The sequence below is a fragment of the Andrena cerasifolii genome, chromosome 2 (assembly GCF_050908995.1).
Source record: "Andrena cerasifolii isolate SP2316 chromosome 2, iyAndCera1_principal, whole genome shotgun sequence".
NCBI classification, from domain to species: Eukaryota; Metazoa; Arthropoda; class Insecta; order Hymenoptera; family Andrenidae; genus Andrena; species Andrena cerasifolii.
In genome coordinates, this window is record NC_135119.1 from 7,837,782 (window position 1) to 7,857,081 (window position 19,300).

At 45.2% G+C, this 19,300-nt stretch overlaps 1 protein-coding gene across 8 annotated transcripts in view; it reads left to right on the plus strand.

Moving 5' to 3' along the window:
* Positions 1 to 19,300, plus strand: part of LOC143366313 (uncharacterized) — a 350,623-nt gene that overhangs the window by 315,952 nt on the left and 15,371 nt on the right. The gene's annotated exons all lie outside the window — the stretch shown is intronic.

Genomic DNA, 19,300 nt, shown 5'->3' on the forward strand with positions numbered 1-19,300 from the left:
AAAACTTTCTAATTTAATTTTCAACTCGATGCCTGAAATATATCCCTTTCTAACGCGCGGTCTTAAAAACATAGTTACGAGAAGCATGGACGACGTTGATGACGTTCGTCCTTTTACATGCGATTTACGCGCGATTCTACGGTCCTCGTTTTACGACAACTCGTGCTCGGTCAACCGCACTATACGCCGTTGTAAACGAGCCCGAGCTGGGTTGCTACAATGAGATTCCCCCTTTTCAGGAACGGGACATTTATCAAGCGTTCTTCGAGAATCGTTCTCGCAACACGGACACCGGGACCTCATTATTTATCGCGAATTTTCCGACGAACGGATAGAACGGTCTTGTAACATTAATTTCTTAACCTTTACCACCGCTCGCCAAAGTTAAACCAGGAATTACCTCCTTAATTCTCGGCCAAGTCGCGTATACATTTTCATGACTTTCGCAATCCCTAAGAAGCTTTTAATCTGTAGGGAAATGGTAAAAGAAGCCGGGCGAAAGTGTAACAATTCTTTCCCGGCATTAATCTCGCGCACTACGTCTCTTTCACTCTGCGTTGCGTTCGTTGAACGTTGAAGATCCCCCAAAATTCACTGGTAAATTACTGCGAAGTAAGAAGGACTCCGCTGCGTTTAATAAGTAAATCCGTGCTTCATGAAGAATTCATGAACCCATCTCCGAAACGAGGGAACGGCTGCGAACGCCGGGACAAGAATTCTTTCCTCTCTTCGTAGCCAATGGACACAGACTTCGCCCCTTTCGGGGTCCATGGCCGGCCGGTGGCGTGTCGGGGATTCGAAATTTCCGAAATCTCCGTACGCCGGGGCGGGCCGTAATTCTTCGCGCGATTACGTTTATTTGTCCGCTCGTAATAACCGTAAATTCCCCCCCCCCCCCTTATTCTTAGGGGAAGCCGGCCTGGATCTCCATAACGGAGCTCCTCACCGCTAGGTTTGCGTAGTCAGCAACGAACGACGGCCATGCGGATCGAGTATGCGAAATGCAGCCTCTTAAGTAATAGTACGTCGTCCGCGGAATTTATTATCGACTTACCAGGGACGAGAAAGTCGCAATACCTTCCGCCTAGAAAGCCACGGGTGTTCTATTTGTCTCTGGTTGGTCACCGACGTGCGCAGGATCGCTCGGAATACGTTTAGAACGTTTCAACCGTCGACCGAAGAAGCCACTCGACGTCGTTCCTCGGTACACTTGCAACAATTACACAGAATGTGCGCAGTGGAATAACATTACAGAATCGTTTTCGAATGGAGATAAGGGGAAGCGAAAATTTCGCAAAGGGAAAACAGAGGCTTCTGCCGCCGCGCTATGTAGCGTCGCATTAAGCAACCCCGTGGAAAGATTTAGTCGGCGTCCCTCGCGACTTTAAAACCGTGAAGTTACCATAGTTGGGAGTTTTCATTACGATACCATCCGCGCGCGCGGTCGGAAGCGCGACGTAATTTCGGCCCCGCGAACGTTTCTATTCAGCCCGGGTGTCCAAGTTCCGCGGGCGGCAATGTTCCTCCATTCCGCTTTAATTCCATTTAGTCGAGCTACCCCGCCGCTACCCGACTCCGCAGCCCCTTTTACTGGCTGCCGCGCGGACGGGGACGAAGAAGCGCCCTCGCAACGGAAAATTCGCGAGTTCGACAAACCCGCTTGCACGACCACCTGTGCGTTCAAACTTCATTCATTCGCTTACGCGACTCGTCCATTTACGGCTTGTTCCGCTGCGTTCGCGGCATTTAGCTGCTTCGCGTTTCGACGGGCTTAGCGCTCTGACCCTGCACGAGAAGCACTGCGCTGAAACGATGCATGTGTCGCGGGATTAGAGAAGTCTTCGCGTGCCGTTTGTTCGAACTTTATTACCAAGAAAGCAGCAAAGGAAATAATTAAATACAGGTCATTAATATTCTTAGGGGCATTCACGGTTCTGTTGTGGGGTGTACTCGGGCAAGTCCGTGATAGTTTTAGAATTTGTCTATTAACTGATAATATTCACATATTCTGAAAGTGAGTCTAGGATATAATGATAGGTCAGACGTCGTACAAACAAATAATAGGTTAACCGAAATTTACTAACAAGGGAACATCTCGATCGCGGAAATTAAAAAAATTCTGAAACTTTGCGAATATGTAGGGAATTTCCTCCTGATTACGACGCAATTTTTGTTTGCTGACCAAATTCACTCTAATGGGGTGAAATTGACCCCTGAAAATTCGGTTATTTTCCAATTTTTTGTGATAACTCGGGAACTGTAAAATAATTTTTTTGCCAAATGATAGATCTAATTAAAAGAAGTAATTTTTGTGTTGAAACTTTTTTTCTATCTCTTACAGTTCGCGTGTTATAACACAAAATCGGAAAATAGCCGAATTTTCAGGGGTTAATTACACCCTCTTCGAGTGAATTTGGGCAGCAAACAAAAATTGCGTTGTAATCAGGAGGAAATCCTCTACATATTGACAAAGTTGCAGAATTTTTTGAATTTTCGGGATCGGGATCATCCCTTGTAAGTATATTTAATTGAAAATATACAAAATAAAATTTTGACGACACACTCTGGTTACTCCGTGATAGCTCTGGTAACTCTGTCATAGTCCTCGCTGGCCCGATATATGTTCACCAGCTACGTGTTTATATTATTTTATATTATTTTACATTATACTATATTATTTTATATTATTGTTATTTTGTGTATAATCAAGCGTTTCATGATCGTTAGATGTCTGAGACGTAAGGAAACATTGTTTCTGGTACTGACCATCAGAATTTCTCAAACAGCGCAATCAAAAACGCAGTCTCAGCCACACAAAAAATTAGATTTTATTTATTATTTTCATAAGCAAAAATAGCACTGACGCCTTACTGTACGATAATTTAAAGAATCGGTCTTGTTAAAGTGTCACCTTACCATCACTTACCTGCCGTTTTAATTGTCTACTTATCTTGTAAACGACATGTAATACATAAACAAGCGACCCTCCACAATTAGCACGAAGAATTTCCCAAATAATGCGCTGCTAGAACAAGAACGCTCTTAATTTATCACACTAGCTTCAATTGACTGATTCTTTTACCGCATCATAAACTAGAAGATCAACGCAGTCTATTACCTAGTTGTTGTTTTTTTTAACTAAATGGGCTCTGGCAACTTCGAGTTACAGACGAATGAAAAAGTATCACGGAGTAACAACTATCACGGGCTAAACCGAGTTTACCCTATTTATAAAGCATATGTTATTGAGTCTAAAATTAGCGACCACTCGCTCCAAGTTCGGTTCACTGATTGAATATCGATACTGAACAACTGACGCAAAGACTTTTGGCAATAATAATTATTCATTAACAATAAGTCCACAAAGAAATCCTGAAAAGAGTTAAAAAAAATCGCATGTCACAGTAGACTACCCCTTTAATAATAGTCGCCAGTCTGTCCCTAACTCACCACCGGCTATTTCTCGTGAAGCAGCTATGCTGGCAAGACGATTATTTACGTTGCAACTCGGGGTGTTATTGGGAAGTGCACTGCATCCGGAAGGAAGCGCGGATTGCGTTTAATCTTGAGGAATCGCAGGTGACTGTTTCGGTCATTGTTTTTACGGTTCTCAGCGACGCTTTCGACGCGTTGAACCGCATCGTCGGATTAACATTCGGAATTTCCCAAGTGGCGAACCATTCCTCCGCGCCTCGAGATCGAAATTCCCCTCGCCGGTCGTTTTATTTTACGCCCTTTCAATTTTCCCAGTCGAAGCCCCGGCAAAACGGAACGGATGGAGGGGGTCGTTCGTTCGCCGCCCGCGCCCCTTTCCTTCGACCTGTTTTTCGCCTCGGCCCGCCAAATTAATTCAACGTCGTTCGGACGCTCTGGCTCGCGCGAGGCACCCTTGGAAAAAAAGAAGCCGCTGCTCGCCGGCACCGGGGTCCGTTCGCTCTGCGAGCTGATCGAACGAGCGTTTCGCTCCACTTCTTTCTGCCCTCCACGCGGAGGAACGAGGAAGAAAACCGCTCGAGATACTGGGAGAACGACAAGCCTTAGCCACGTCAAGGCTTAATACGTTCTACAAACGATTGGAATCGCGATTCGATGGTCATCCCCGCGGATACTTTGCAGAGCAGATAGCGAATCACGCGATCCCCTGTGATATATAATTGATTCATTGTGATTCACCGCGCACACCGCCGGACTCCATCCGTCCTCGAATATAAATTCGCCCGATTGCAGCGTAGTCAGCGATTAATTTGCCCTCGGACCACGGATTCCACGGCATTTCCAGCTCGCGTTGCACTCTCGAATACGTAGAATTACGCGGCATGAAACCGGCGGAGGGCGGTGGGGAACGGAGGGTAGGAAAGCGGCAAACCGAGGAAGGGGTCGAGCTCTTAACCTCCGTCGACATTCATAAACCGTCCCGGCCGTTTTTCCTTCCCCCTTCGGGCCGCCCCCGACCGCGTCTCCTTCTCGCTGGATTTTGCTGGCTGAAATTTTATAAAGTTCCCGCGAGACGAAACCGGGAACGAAGGAAAGAAACGGCTCCGTGCACTTTGACGCGGGCCCGACCGTTCATTTTCCCCATCCCTCGGTAATTAAAACGTCGAAAATGGCGCTGCCGATGTCGTTCGAAGCTGTCGACGCTCCTCCTTTTGCCGCTGTCTCCTCGTTTCCCTGCTCCTTTTGCCTCCCTTATTTTTCTGCCCTTCGCGTAGCCGACGTCGCAGCGGAGGATTTAACAACGTCGCTCCCAGGGCACAGATACGAGGCTTTTTCGCTTGACCCTTTCGGGGTGTAGGAAAAGAGAAACCGTGTAACGCAGCCGGGGCGATGGTGAAGGATTTTTTTTTAGGCATAGTGCAGTGAGTTCAGGGAAAAGGAGTTACGTCGGATATCGCGCGTTTTTCACTGGACTCTCGTGAATGAAGCATAAATCAGGAAATGGGGCGAGAGTGGTCCGGCACGTAGGAGACGTTAGTGGGATACTGTGGATCAGTTTATGGTAATATGGCACCAGTAATGGATTTATCACGGTGACAGACTCGAGGTAATCTCCGATGAATCTGTTACGCTACAAATTAAATTACAAACGATTAAAAGTCCAGCTTGCCGAGTTTGTCACACTTTCTATGTAGCGGCGTGTGTAATCGTGGTCAAGCTTGACCGTTTTAACAAGAACGATTCCTCGAAACTAGGGAAACACACACTGTGCTTGCAAGAGGTCAAATAAGGGATTCAGTATCCAAGAAGAATCGAAACGAAGAATTTTTTGACAGTCTCAGCTATCACCAGCTTGATTAACTTTAATTCGCCAGGCTATCCTGCAAGAAATCCTCTTCTTTTTAAACCGTATGGCCGCAACTGCAGATTCCATACATGGAGGCTGCGATTTGGGCAATACCTGCTTTAAATGCCTGGACTTTTTCTCGGGCTCAGTGCGCAGTTTTAAAGCCTGCGCGTATAGGGCTATCTTAAATAACCCAACGTAGTCGACACTTGTTCTTTTTCTTTGCTCTTTTCTCTCTGTTTCAGATTATCTTTTGTTTTCTTTTTGTTGTCTTCTAGATGCTCTTGTATCTTTAAATGGCCCCGCACCGTATAAGGTGAAGGTCCCAATTTCTGCTGATTTAAGAGGTGATTAAATCCTCATAAAGAAGGTGGAAAAAATTTGTTTCTAATCAAAATTTGCAGAGTAATTGATTAATTCTTTAATAATAAATCAACCAATTCAAAAACTATTTAAGAAGGCTATTTCAAGATGTTTAACTATTAGTGATTTGTAATTAAACGTATGATGCTCTAAATGTCGCGCAACACTCGCGTAAATGTTTAAATAATTTAGAATTATTTTGTTGCAACTATAGTACAAACGTAACTCATATAATAATAAGAAAAATACGAAGTGACCAGAAATGCGGGCATGAGCAGAAATTGAGACATTCATCTTATGTGTTAAATAAGTAAATAAATAAAAAACGAACAAAGCGGCTTGGACACCGTGCCACCAATGCTCTTCGTTACCTTCTTCGTCGCCCTCTTCGTAACCCTCTTCGTTCTCCATCTACAGAACAGTATCGCGAGGGCGTTCGACTCCTCGTGGCATGATCGAGGTACATATCGCGAGTCAGCTCATCGGCGAAGGTCAGTGACGCGACACGCTCCGAAATAATCCCGCGGCCCTCGTTACGGGCGTCGTTAATCTCCGCCGCGAGCAACGCGAAACGAGCCGATTAATCTTGTCGGTAAGAGCAGCGGACGCGCTTGTAAGCAGCCAGCGACGCGCCGGATGAATAATTAAATCTGTCCCCGGACCCGATGACTGGGTCGCGTCCCCGTGTCACGCTTTCGTCCGTGGAATTCACAGGGAACGACCATCCTCCCTGCGGGAGGAGCAAGGATGAGCTGTCGGAAGGAGGACGAAAATCAGGCGGCGCCCGCGAGTTTCTTGCTGCGCCCGTTGAACGCGGTGTACCGTTACGGGATGACGAACGGAACGATTGGCCGCTGACTGGTTTCCCTTGTTCTCCGCGGGTCCGAGGGGCTCGCAGTTTCGCGGCCGTCGAATGAAAAGCGACGACAATAAAGGCATTATTAATGGCTGCAATAACGGCAATTACGGGGATGAATATTAAGGTCGCTGGCAAAGATTTGTCCGACGCTTGCTGCGGGAGATGGATTGGATTTTTAAAAGGCCCCTTCACTGGGATTCCAACATATCCTGTCTGTTTTTTTCCGCCTTTCTGATTTGCTTTCATGTTTTACTTTAGGGAAGAGTTACTGGTTACAATTTACATACTCGCGTGACTCGTAACGTACATGCGTTACTGGCGTCGTTATTGTGGAGGGAATGGTCGAGGTGGGATTCATAAAGTCAGATACTGTAGAGTCAATCCAATCCTGTTGGTACACCGAACATAAAATGCCTATTAAAATTTGCACTGGTATTATTTATTTTATCAGAATAAACCTAATTTGTTCAGAATTTTATGCTGATTCAGAGAAGCTGGACGATATTTGCTTTGAGACAATATTTTCTGAAAATCCAGCTGAAAATTGGAGTCGTGATAATTATCTGATCATTTCTCCCGAGGTGCTTTTGTTTAGAGAGGTGACTCACATAATTATTTGTGAAAGAATAACAAAGAAGAAAGCAAGATTATTTGAGTGAATACTACAATTACAGAGTTATGGATGTTTAATTTGTTTACGCTAAACAAGTAAAGAACACAGCAAGCAAAAAGTGAACTACCTACTGGCAATTAGCAAAGCCAATGAATACGATAGTGAAGAAATGAAATAAATGAACCAAAATAATGAAAAATAGAAAGAAAATAATCACTCGCAAAATATTATAAATTTAACTGACAGAATAAAAGTTTAGAAAGTGAGTCATCCTTCGGATACAATTTGAAAGTGAACCATTTATCCTAATCATAACTGTATCACCTCTCCTTTCTGCAGGAGGAGGTGGTCCTCTCGTTAGCTTTCAAAGGAAGAATTAATATGGCCAAATTCTTTCGCTGAATGTTCCTCAATACCACTACTATCTTATTATCCAAAACACTAAACGAAAATTAACATAGAAGTATATTTTAAATACGCTTCCCTACACCACTGTTTGATAAAAGAGGTAACCTCGATTTACCTTTTATAGCTTATAAATCGAGAAAAAACACAGAAGGAAGCGAAATTACGCTATTCATTCAACTATTTGGGTTCCAGAGAAGCAATTGCAGTTCAACGCACTTTTACGGACAGAGACAGAAATGTAGCACCTGTACCAACTCCCCTGCCGTGCCAATACCCCCGGATTTACCCTAATAGAGGATGAATTAGACCGATCTCGGTGGAGATAACGTAAGGATGATCGCTTTCCATTAGACGCAGGCACATCATAATTAGCAGACTGACTGTGGCGAATGTGGGCGATCCGCGTTAATCTATTCGATGCTTGATGACTCAATAGGAAAGAACGCTTCATGAATTGCAAAGCAGGTGATCTATCCGCGTGTAAAACATCGCGACGACGACGAAATTCTTGTTTCCGTCGCCGGCGCAATTGGTCTGGACGGGTTTACGTGCAATTTACCAGCATGGAAGCACCTGCAGAAACGGCTTTAAACGCCGAACAAACGCGCGCGGTTCGCGTAAAACTCCCTTTTATGGAGGTCACGCTCCTCTCGTCGTGCCCACTCACACGCGAGCCCGTGTAAGGAGCTTTTTCGAGGGCTTTGTGAGCGGCCGGAATCAAACAGCAACACGGTCGAAGCTTTTTCGACGCTTTCACAGGAGTCTTTTAATTGCGTACCAACTCCGACGTAGTTTTCATTTGCGATTCTCTGCCCCCTCCCCTCCCCTCCCCGCGCTTCCGCGATCCCATTTCTCTCCTTTGCGCCGTTATTTTCTACAGCCATTTCGCTCCGTAACGGAACGTAAGCTGGGCATTTTCGCGAGAATCGCTGGAAAATTTCCCGAATCCTTCCGGAACATTAAAATCGCCGCCTTTTTCCACCGCGCGCGTCTTGCTTCGGTACTCGAACGCCAGTATTAAGACTCCTCTCTTTCACCGGCATTCGTGGGAAGCAGTATGCCTAATAATTGGGGCTTGGAAACGCTCTGATTTTCTTGCGAGGTTGAACAATCACTTATTCAGGGTTTCGGTGGGATTGATAGAAGCTAGCAAGGGATGATCCTTAACCAAAGGGGAAATTAAAAAAATTATGAGACTGGGGATACGTAGAGGACATATAGGTTTGTGTTATGTAATTTGTTTTGCTGCCCAATTTCAATTTAACGGGGTGAAATTGACCCCTGAAAATCCGAATATCTTTCGATTTTGTGTTATAACTCGCGAACTGTAAGAGATAGGAAAAATAATATCGGACAAAAGTTGCTTCTTTTAATTAGGACTGTTATTTGGTGACGGTGATACGCGAGTTGGAACAGAAAATCGTAAGACAGCCGGATTTTCAGAGTTCAATTTCACCTCCTTAAAGTGAATTTGGGCAGCAACAAAATTGTATTATTATTATTATTATTATTATTATTATTATTATTATTATTATTATTATTATTATTATTATATACGGGAAAAAACCCTTTAGAGTACATAATATACAGATAAATACAAGTAAGATTAAACCGTCCGCGTACTACAAAACAATAAAACGCTACAGTGAGGTTGAAAGATTATACTAAGAGTTGGTCAAACATTTGATTCCGAAATAAATTTTGAGATATAGAGAAGAAATCTATATCCGCGAGGCACTGATTGACCTCCTCCATGGCACGGTTTATGGGGTCAGCAGTATAGTGGTGATATTCCGGTATCATTGGCTCGAAGAGGGGTCTCAGACGCAATGACCGTTCAGGGGCGTGAAAACGTAACGATGCAACGAGCTCGTGACAATTAATCTCATTGTCCGTAATACAAACCTATATATCCTCTACATATCCCCAAAGTTTTATAATTCTTTGACTTTCCGGGTTGAGGATCTTCCCTTGTAAGTATCTACCTATCTACCTCTTGATTGCTCCACCGGTGGAGGCTAATCGCGTCATAGACAGATTCACGCGCCCAAATCCGATACTCGGAAATGGCTGCCGCTTACACGGGACAACCGCGTTGGAAGTTAAACTCCGGTGTAACACTGGGAAGTTAAACTCGCGATTGCTCGCAGCGATAGCGCGACCCTTGGACATCCGTTTCTAGGGATTCGATCGATCGGTACCTAACCCAGGGCGGCGTTCTTTTATTCGATCGTACACGCCAGCTCTGCGGACGCAGTTTAACGCGCATCGGAATCCTGAAGCGGGCACAAACGCGCGAATCCACGGCCTGATGAACCGCCGCTCGACTCTTAGGCCACCCCTGACTCGCGAGTTCGGCCATCCTGATTGCGACGAGCCGGGCTCTTAAACTTCATCCTTCGACGACTCCCCGTCCCTTCTGCCTTGTCTACGAATTTGCAAGCGCGCCGCCGTCAGTTCGCGAGGGTGGTAATCCCGTTAGGGAAACTTTCCCCGTCTCGTTTGGCGAAATTTACGAAATCGCGGCGATGGGGCGAGTACCCCGGCGCTCTCGAAAGTATCTTAACGGGGCATTCGGAAGCGGGACCAAAAATTCATCGCAGCAAACAAGGTGCGTCTAACGAGCTCGAATTCGGGAATTATCTGTTTTCAAACTGTCCTTCACGCTGCCGACTGAAACACAGAGGATTCTAAAAGCCACTTTCAAAGCGAAGGTAAGGGTTATAAAGACCTTTGTCTTCTGCTTCAATGGATTTTCTACTCAGCGGGTGGTTTTCTACTTCGGTGAAGTACTGTTTTCTTTTCTTCACGCACCATTTATAGCATTTATCTTCAGCCCTCTTTTCCCCCGTGAAAATCGTACCCACGCGAAGCCTTAAAAAAGGTACTTCTAGTCGCGATGCAAAGCACGTACGAAGCGTGGCGAGGCGTCGGGTCGAATATTAATCGACGCCTCCGTCGTCCCGACGTTACCAAATGTTAACGCGGAAGATCGTTTACTTATCTACGTTGAATCTCTTGTACCCGATCAATACGTATACTGGTTCGTCCACGTAGACCTTCCCACGTCGCTCTTTCATTCGTTTGCCCACAGACGAGGTATGTATAGGATAGGCCAAACGTGTGAAGTGCGAAGTCTGTATTGTGACGCGGAGCAGGGGTAGTGTGAGAATGTTTCGCTTTCACTGACTTTACTGGCTTCTGTAATTGATTTGAACACGAGAGTGATCGGAGTTTCAATTCAAGTGACACGAACTTCTATTACATGCTAGGATCGTTTATACCTCGCCCGTGCTTTGGCCCATAATATTTTTGGGTAACGCTACTGTCATCACCAAAAGCCATCCACGCAGCGCTCACGCGAAACTGTATTTTCAACCACATCTGTGTGCCTTCGGAAATATCTTGTTAAACGTTCCGTTCAATCACAATTCTTACGTTACATCGTTCTGTGTCTAATAAAGCAACCTATAAGCGATTCTTGGCTTCCAGCCCGCTGCCTACGCGTCGATTCCCATGATACAGACGACTGATAGCGCCGCCCACGCATGACGCGTAAATTAGTCGGTGCTCGATTAACCACGATCGAATGGTTTCGAAAACGAGGTGACATTTAACGTGTGCGGTGGTACCACGTTTAATTATTTGCTGAAACTGTTCTGTGATAATCTCTACGACATTGATTTCGTATAAAACGACATGAAGTTTTGTTGATTTCTGTGTGACAGGGAACTCCTGCGGTAATAGAATTTGGTTCCATTCTTAGACCATATATACTTATAGACACGGCTTCAGATAACTGCCTTGATGCAAAGATTAAATCATCTACGTGACGTCACATGTGGGCAAAGTAATGATGGAAGTTACAGCGATGTATAAATATTTCCGAAAATGCGATTTAATCATTGTCTTTGCAATTCTTTATACAACATGTTTGCACCTTTATTAATAATTATTCAAAAATTATTCACAGAAAAAGATATAACCTCGCTTGTATATATGGTATGAGGTAGTATCCACCATTTTGAATTATCTTTTGCCCACAAGTGACGTCACTTTTGCCCGTTATCTTTGCTTCACTATGACTCGTGGCTTCATATAGAGCAGGCCGTGTCTATAGGTATATATGGTCTAAGGTTCCATTGAATATCAAAGATTTCGAAAGGCATTGAAGATTCAGTGGAACCGAAACTTCAAGCGGTAACACTCTTATTTTGGAAATTCTTGCATTCTGATTTTCTAAGCGCCACTCACAAATGTTCGAGCCTATGCAGAATGAATTGTTGTTCGTTGAATCTCATTCTCTGCGATGCTGTTCAGTTCGCCAGCAGAACTTCCCAGAGTTTCCCTCGCTTTGATCAGTGGCGTTTTTTCCCCGCGTCTGGCTTCCCTGACCTTATTCCCGCTTGCCGGTTGAACAGTCGCACGATATCTATCTATTTGCTCGCTCGCACCTCATTTTTCCCGCCCCCGGGGGAAATTGTTTACAACTGGGCGTATTATGAAATATTACCGTTGTCGTATCTATGAAAGTCGTTACGAAAGCCCATTACGAAAGACTGCCGGCCGGGTTTAATGGGCAGCCAATGATCTTGAATAATGATCGCCAACTCGGAGCTGGTCGGCCTGCATTTCAACGAACGATTTCAACGGAGATCGATACTCGAACTGTTTGGCCGTGGAAGACGAGTTGATTTGCATAGCTGGGTATAATTTCGGGGTATTAGAATTAGGGGGGAGGAACTCATCGAATATCTAGGCAACTCGATAGACAGGACAAGTGAAAGATCTGAGTTTGAATGATTGAAGGATCTCGGTCGTCTTAAAATCTCTGCGATCCTCAGTTCTCTTAAACTCTCTTCTACGAGTAAGATGAGCGGTACGTTCAATGTTACTCGTTGCACTTGTAAGGTGCAACGTCACTCAAGAATAATCCTGCATCTGTCGTCATTTACTTGGAAATTAAGGGCGCTGTATTAAAATGTTGAGAATGAACCGTGACTTTCCTGCACGTTCAGCATCAGTGCAAAACTTGGACTGTAGTAAGTTAATAATAGGTTGCCTTGCGAGGTACACGTGGCGGTAACAAAGAACGAGGGGGAAGCGATCGATCGAAAAGTTTGCGTAGCGAAGCCATTGTACGGTATACCTGAAGAAGCTTGTAGAAATCAAGAGCTGTTTGCGCGGGGCATTTAATTTGATAGATCTCCATCTTCCGAAGGTTGGGGGAACTTATAAGAAAAGGCGGTGGAATAAAATCGCTGTTGAATCTGGCGAACCCGGCGGATTTATGTCCACGAGTTTCGCGAAACCGTGTCACCCTTACCTCGCGCGGGATTATATTTCTTAGAGATGCGATCTTCGATCATAATTCTTCCCGTATTTTCCTCAAACCATCGGGAGAGGATGGGATGTGATGGGATTATGTTAAAGGATAAATACTTTGTCGTATTTTTCAGCGTCTTTTGGAATACATGACCGGTCATGGAAGAATACTCACCCCCTTCTCGTGGTTTCCATTCAACAATGGCAACTTAAATGTTTCAAACAATAAGTGCCATCGACAGAGAGCGAGTTTCCAGTAACTATTAACGGTATTAAACCTTGCAGCGGTCCTCATTAATAGCCTATATAAAAGTGGCAGGTATAGCCGCTTGGCCGCTGCGAGTACCGCACGAACCGAGCGACCAGTCGAGCCGGTGTGAATTCACGCAGCGTTACATTCAATTACTTTTCATTTGGCCAATTTTAAAACGTCCACGTTTTCCAAAACATGTCCATAAAGAGGAAAAACAGGGCTTTAGCCTCCTATTTTTCCAAATTTTTAAAAAGGTGCCTTCAACTATAAAATTACATTTGTTTAGAACAATTACTAAATAAATGCTGAAATATTCGTTTTTATTAAGTAAAATAATTTTTATTAGGTACTCTTATATCTGCACTGTAAGCACCCAAAAGGTCATTTTTATCAGTTTATTAGTTGAACAGTTATAATTTTTGGAAAAATAGTAAACACTATATTTCAAAGAGCTGTAACATCCACAATTTTTGACATTTCGAAAAATCCCTCGAGATATCTTTACATACCCCTAAAGACTACAACACATCCAAGTTGCACCAAGATCCGAAATGTTACTCCGAAAAGTGTCCGACTTCGCGTGGAATGACCCTACAGTATGTTAACGCGCATCATAACACAAAAGATTTAAATGACGTGAAAGTAAAATTAAACAAATCCAGACTGTCTCAATATTCATTGGCTATATATTTAAATAGTGGACATTTCCGCAAGAATCGTCACGGGACATTTAAAGATATCAGACACAGTAGAGGAAGACATTCAATCTGACCACGAAAGTTTTCATACAAGAACACAAGACGAAAACTATTCCACGTTCATCTGGAGTTGACATTTAAAAACTTTCGAATCGGTACCTAATCATGTCCACTATATTATGACATCGGATTTACCGCACGCCGGCGAACTTTCCCGCACCCTAACCACCACACAAACTACAATTAACGAATTCGAATAATATTGAAACTAATTGGGAACAGGTCACCGATCGAACCGCTTAAACATTTCCAACAGATCGACTTAAACGCGTGTTACTACCCAAAAGCTGTGCTGGCTCCGAGCATGTACAAAAGCCTCGGAAGCTGTCGCGACGTCATGATCCTCATTCTTCCCGGCTTCGCCGCGGCAAAGACAGTCCAAGGATTAACATTTCGCCGACGAGGGTTGTCGGCGGTTCCGTGAAAGCGCACGATCGCGTGGGACACAGGGGAACGAACACGGCGGTCAGAGGAGGCGGGGGGGTGGATGGTAGGTGTGAGAGACGGTGCGAACGACCGTGAAGTGGCAGAGGGTGTCGACGGCCGTGTGGCGCAGGGGCTTGTTTGAGGTACGGATGCGTTTGTTGCGAGAACGGATGAGAGTGCGGATGCCATGCCAGGGTGGAGTGGGTCAGTCGAGTTCCGTCCCTCTTTCTTTGTCCTTCATTCAGCCCCTCCCAATTCCTCCGTTCAACCCCTCTGCACTCGACACACACAAGCCCGCGCCCGCATTAGTTTTATTGCTCGCGACCGGGGGTGGGTATTTGAACTGCGAATAGCCTGGAAAAGCGTTGTTAGGTTGATCATAGATTCTCCCGGGCATCTTCGGTCGCGTTGCTCGCGCCAGGCGGCGCAACTCTTCCTTCCCTTTGACGTAGGCAGCGAGAGTTTGGGCGGCAAAGTGCTTTGATTGGTGGATTGCCAAAGCTGGCTGGATTGGGCCAGTGGCGATCTTGTGTCCGGTATTCTGTGTGAATTCGGCCGGACGTATTCTGCTGCGTGGAAAGTTTGGAATTAATTGAACTCCGCGTAACACACTTCGGAGCTCCTTACAATTCCACTGCTTCGTTTCAGGTATAAATCTATTGGGAATCTAGATCCAACCGTTGGTACGGTCAGAGTTGCTTTTCCCAAATCTACATCTTTGAATATTCAAGAAATCTCTCGATGTCGCGTTAATTCTCTCGCCCCGCGTGTCTTCATTATTCCCGTGAAATCTCGTCGACTCCTGATGACCCGGCATGAGCGAGGGGAAAGGAGAGACGTGAATTACGATGTAGAGGGACTGTATTTCGGTCCGACTTGCCTCTTCATCGGGTTCGTAGCGTGTAGCTGGGTAAAAAGTTGGCTGGAAGACGTATGTTCCTCGCGGACGAACCAGTTCCCGCCGCGTGGCAGCCATTTAAGCCTCGGCTTAACCGGGCTTAAAGCGTTCCTCGGCTCCCTCTCGCACATACTTCCTCCACGTTCCGTTGCCTGACCGTTGTGTCACGGCTTTTAATCGAGCGCCGGAGGATTATCTCGACTCGTAATCTTCCGACAGCCTTCAAACTTCAGGATCTCTCGCTTATATCCGACCCTCGACCACCGATACCGTCGCGATACCACGAACCACTTCGCGAAGTATACTTCCCGTGACTTCTACCGATCCTTCTCGCTGCTTGGATCTTTCCTTAAAACTGGAAGAACTTCTGTTTACGAAGACTTGGAAGATCCTCGGAAGGTCTGCTTCTGTTGGGACTTCTGAAGAACGCGGGTCTTTTCGTTTGCGACTTTAAATTATTTTCTTTGGCAATTTAGGTGCCAGGCAACTTGAATCTCCAGGTTTCTAGGGTACGACGATTCTGAATCCTGTTCTTGGTTGAGTAAGTTGTATTCTTAAAATATCTGGGCTTCGTTTGACGTGGTAGACTCGAGCCTGTGAAGGATGCCAAGAAAATCTGCGCTCGTGGAAGATTTGGTGGCCGGAAGATTTCCTGTTTAACTTCGCTTCATGAACTTGGAACGACTCAATGTAATATTTGGTTTCCTGGGCTGGCTGGTTCCAAAGATTTCGAACTCTCCCTAGAAGTTCCGGGACCTCTGATATTCTTGAAATTCATGGAAGTTGGGGAAGTCGGGCCTTTTGAGATTTCCGAAGATCCTCGCTGTTTTTGAACGCCGCGTGACTTAGAAGATTGCATCTTCATCTTGACGTGAATTCGAAACGCTTTAAGGCGAGGCGAAAGTTCATTTTCGCTTGCTCTCACCTCGCATGTACATCGTCGCACTGGCGTTCCTTTACTGTGTCAGAGTGAAACCGGAAACTGGATGACCCAGTTGGGCTCACACGGTGCAGAAATCGCGGAGACTAATCCTTCGATAGGTACTTCAACTGGACGAATGAATGGATATATCGAAGGGGTGATGGATTTCCTGAGGCCCTTTATCGAATTCAACAAGCGAGAATTCCCGGATGGTCTGATTTCTCTGGAGACCGGCCGAGCGAAGGGAGGAATCAGATTGTCCGGGGAACGTCCAAGAATTGAGAGGGTTTGATACTTCACCCTCTTGCTTTTGAGTATCCATTTCCGCCAGCGATTGTCCGCGGGCTTATCCAACTAACGCGCGATCTTTTCTTACCGAAGTATCTCAGCGAACTTAATACCTGCTTTCTCCGATATATTAAACAGTACCACTCATAAAAGAATATTAATACTGTTAAGGAACCAAGAGGGTAATATCGAGCAGCTATAAACACGCAGTAAAAGAGCAAAGAGTCATTCAACAAAGATCCGTACTAATTAAACCAGCAGTAATTGAGCTCTACCTCGTCCAAGCCCCCAACAAGTTCACCCCACCCGGCGAGACCCCAATAACTGCCAAGAAACGAATAAATCTCCGAATGAATCGTGCCGAATGAAAACACTGCCACAGCGGTCCGCGAACCTTATCGCGTTACCTTTTCGCGGTGCGACCGAGTCCAGTGGAGAAATCGCCCTTCCTCGCGACTCCATCCACCTGAATCCCTGCGCACTCCCCGTTGCTCGCGAGGCACATCGACCACTGCTTTAGCCGGGATATTTATTACCTGACGGTAGAGCGTTATCGAGTGGCCTGCCACGCCGAAAATCGCGAGAATTCCAGTTAACCGTCCCCTCTGCACGGCGTACGTACGACACCCATGATTCGGCAGGTTCCGTCGAACGGAGGGAGACGGTGAAACGGGGGGTGGCTTTCGTGTACGTGTTTCGTACGTACGTGGCGAGTAGAAAGGGGGTAAAACGGAAGGGATTGGAATGAAACGAGGAGGCAAGGGGAATGAGAGAGCCGGAGAAGAAGGAGGACAGAGGGAGAAAGGAGCGCGGGGGGTTGGTTGGGTAGAAGGGCCTTTGACTGGCGCACGAAGGGGACCATACCAACCCCTCAGGTTGCTCCGGTCTGCAAGGGTGCGCGATATTGATTCTCGCCTACTACTTGCCACAGACATCGGTGCTACCTGCACGCGGCCGATGCCTGATGGTAGTGGTGGGCGAGGATAGTATGGTTGTCTCTCCCGCCCGTCGCTTCTTCAGGTTCACGCAGACGGTGGCTCGTTGCACGTCTCAATGAGCCACGGCACGATCGAGCCTCCTGCGGCCGTGCATCCGACGCCGGCATCTCCTTCTTATCCATGATAATACCGGTAACGATCGACGCCGAGTGGCTGCTCCGCGAGCGGAAAGGTGCGTTTCGACATTGCGAGGCTTGCTCGCGAGCAAGCCTCGCAAAGTCGATAGGGACATTCCATGCGAACTCGGACAGATTTCGGAGTAAGTTTTCGTAGATTGCTGAAATTTGAATATGTTGTTATATATTAAAAACCTGCATTTGTTTAAAATAATTGCATAAAAATAGTTAATTTTGTTTTTAAACTGGAATAATTTTTTCTTAAAACTTCAATGTCTTCTCTATAAGCACCGTAAAGCTCATCTCCATCCGTTTACTATTTCCATAGCTATATTGCATTGAAAAAAAGTTAGCACTCAACTTCAAACAGCTGTAAAATCGTAATTTTTCAAAATTTTGAAAAATCCTTCGGGGCACGTTTAAATATCACTAAAGACTACAACATATTCAAATTTCAGCAATCTACGAAATCGTACTCCGATATCTGTCCGTGTTCGCATGGAATGTCCCGATACGCACCTTAAGACCTCGGGCGCACTTCGGTGTCGAGGAGGCGGCATACCTCTACAAGAGTCGCCGTGGTGTCACAGAGATTCCCGTGAAAGCATGCCGAATGCTCCCAGGCAGCTTTGGCTTCTTTGGGGCTGTCATGAAGCGATGGTAGCAAATGGTTTGCAGAAAAAGTGCTGTAATCGCTTTGTGTATTAAGGCGGAACTACAGATTCGGCATTTTATTTAGCGGCCTGGCAAATGTTTGCTATTCGTCGATTAGATGTTTGTGCGAGCTTCCGCACGAATGTTCGCTGTTTCCGATCACGAGTCGAAGCGCTCGTCACTTGCCGAATAAGCGCATAGTGTGAAGGTACACGCGAATTTTTTAGCGAACTGTTTGCTGAATGCCGAATGTGTGGTTCCGCCTTTACACGAAAGTATCTGAAGTTAAAAGGAATTCAAGTCATACCTATAGCAATATCATTGACTCGTGGTTATTGTAGCTATTTGTCAAGGAAGCGATCTATTTGACGTTTATTAAAGCCTAACGCTCTTTGAAGACTCGTGGATTCTAGTGTTCGCAAGGATGATTCCGGATGACGTGCCATAAAGTTATAATAAAATTGTTTACCCGCAGTTTTCTTTTGTTTACTAAATTGATGTTATAATTTTAAATGTTCAGCCAAATCGTATGTCAATTTAAAAAATTCAGTCCTATTTAATGGCATATTTTGCATCCTGGTTTTCATATAAAATACTAATTGACTTTCGAATTCCTCAGTAAAAGTTTTTTTTAAATCTACCCATTAGCGGTGTCAAATCTACGGTCTCGCCTTCTCGAATCGGTTTAAATCGGTCTCCTAATGTGCTTCTTGGAACGTGACAAGTTTTAGCGGCCTGCCTTTGACTCATTTTGTTTTCAAGCAGCATTTTCAAAGCCGCATTCGTGTCGTTCTGCGCCCATTTTCCTTTTTTCTCTTTAATTTTGGTCATTTTTCTGCAGAAAAACAAAGAAGAAAGATCTAAGGACTATAATTATAGGGGGAAAAAAATTGGGCAATACTGGACGACTAAACGTGGACAAAGTTTTAGGTTTGATACGTAATATACAAAGCAAATTGGAAAAACCAGGGCATTTATGTATAGCTAATACTGTAACAATAATGTACGTAATATGACAAAATTATTTAATTACCTGAGAAATAAGAAATCAGCTATGAAAAATATCTTTTGTCGTCCGGAACACCAGCGTAAACGTTAGACGTCTTAGAACTCTGGTAATACTGAAGGAAAACGAATG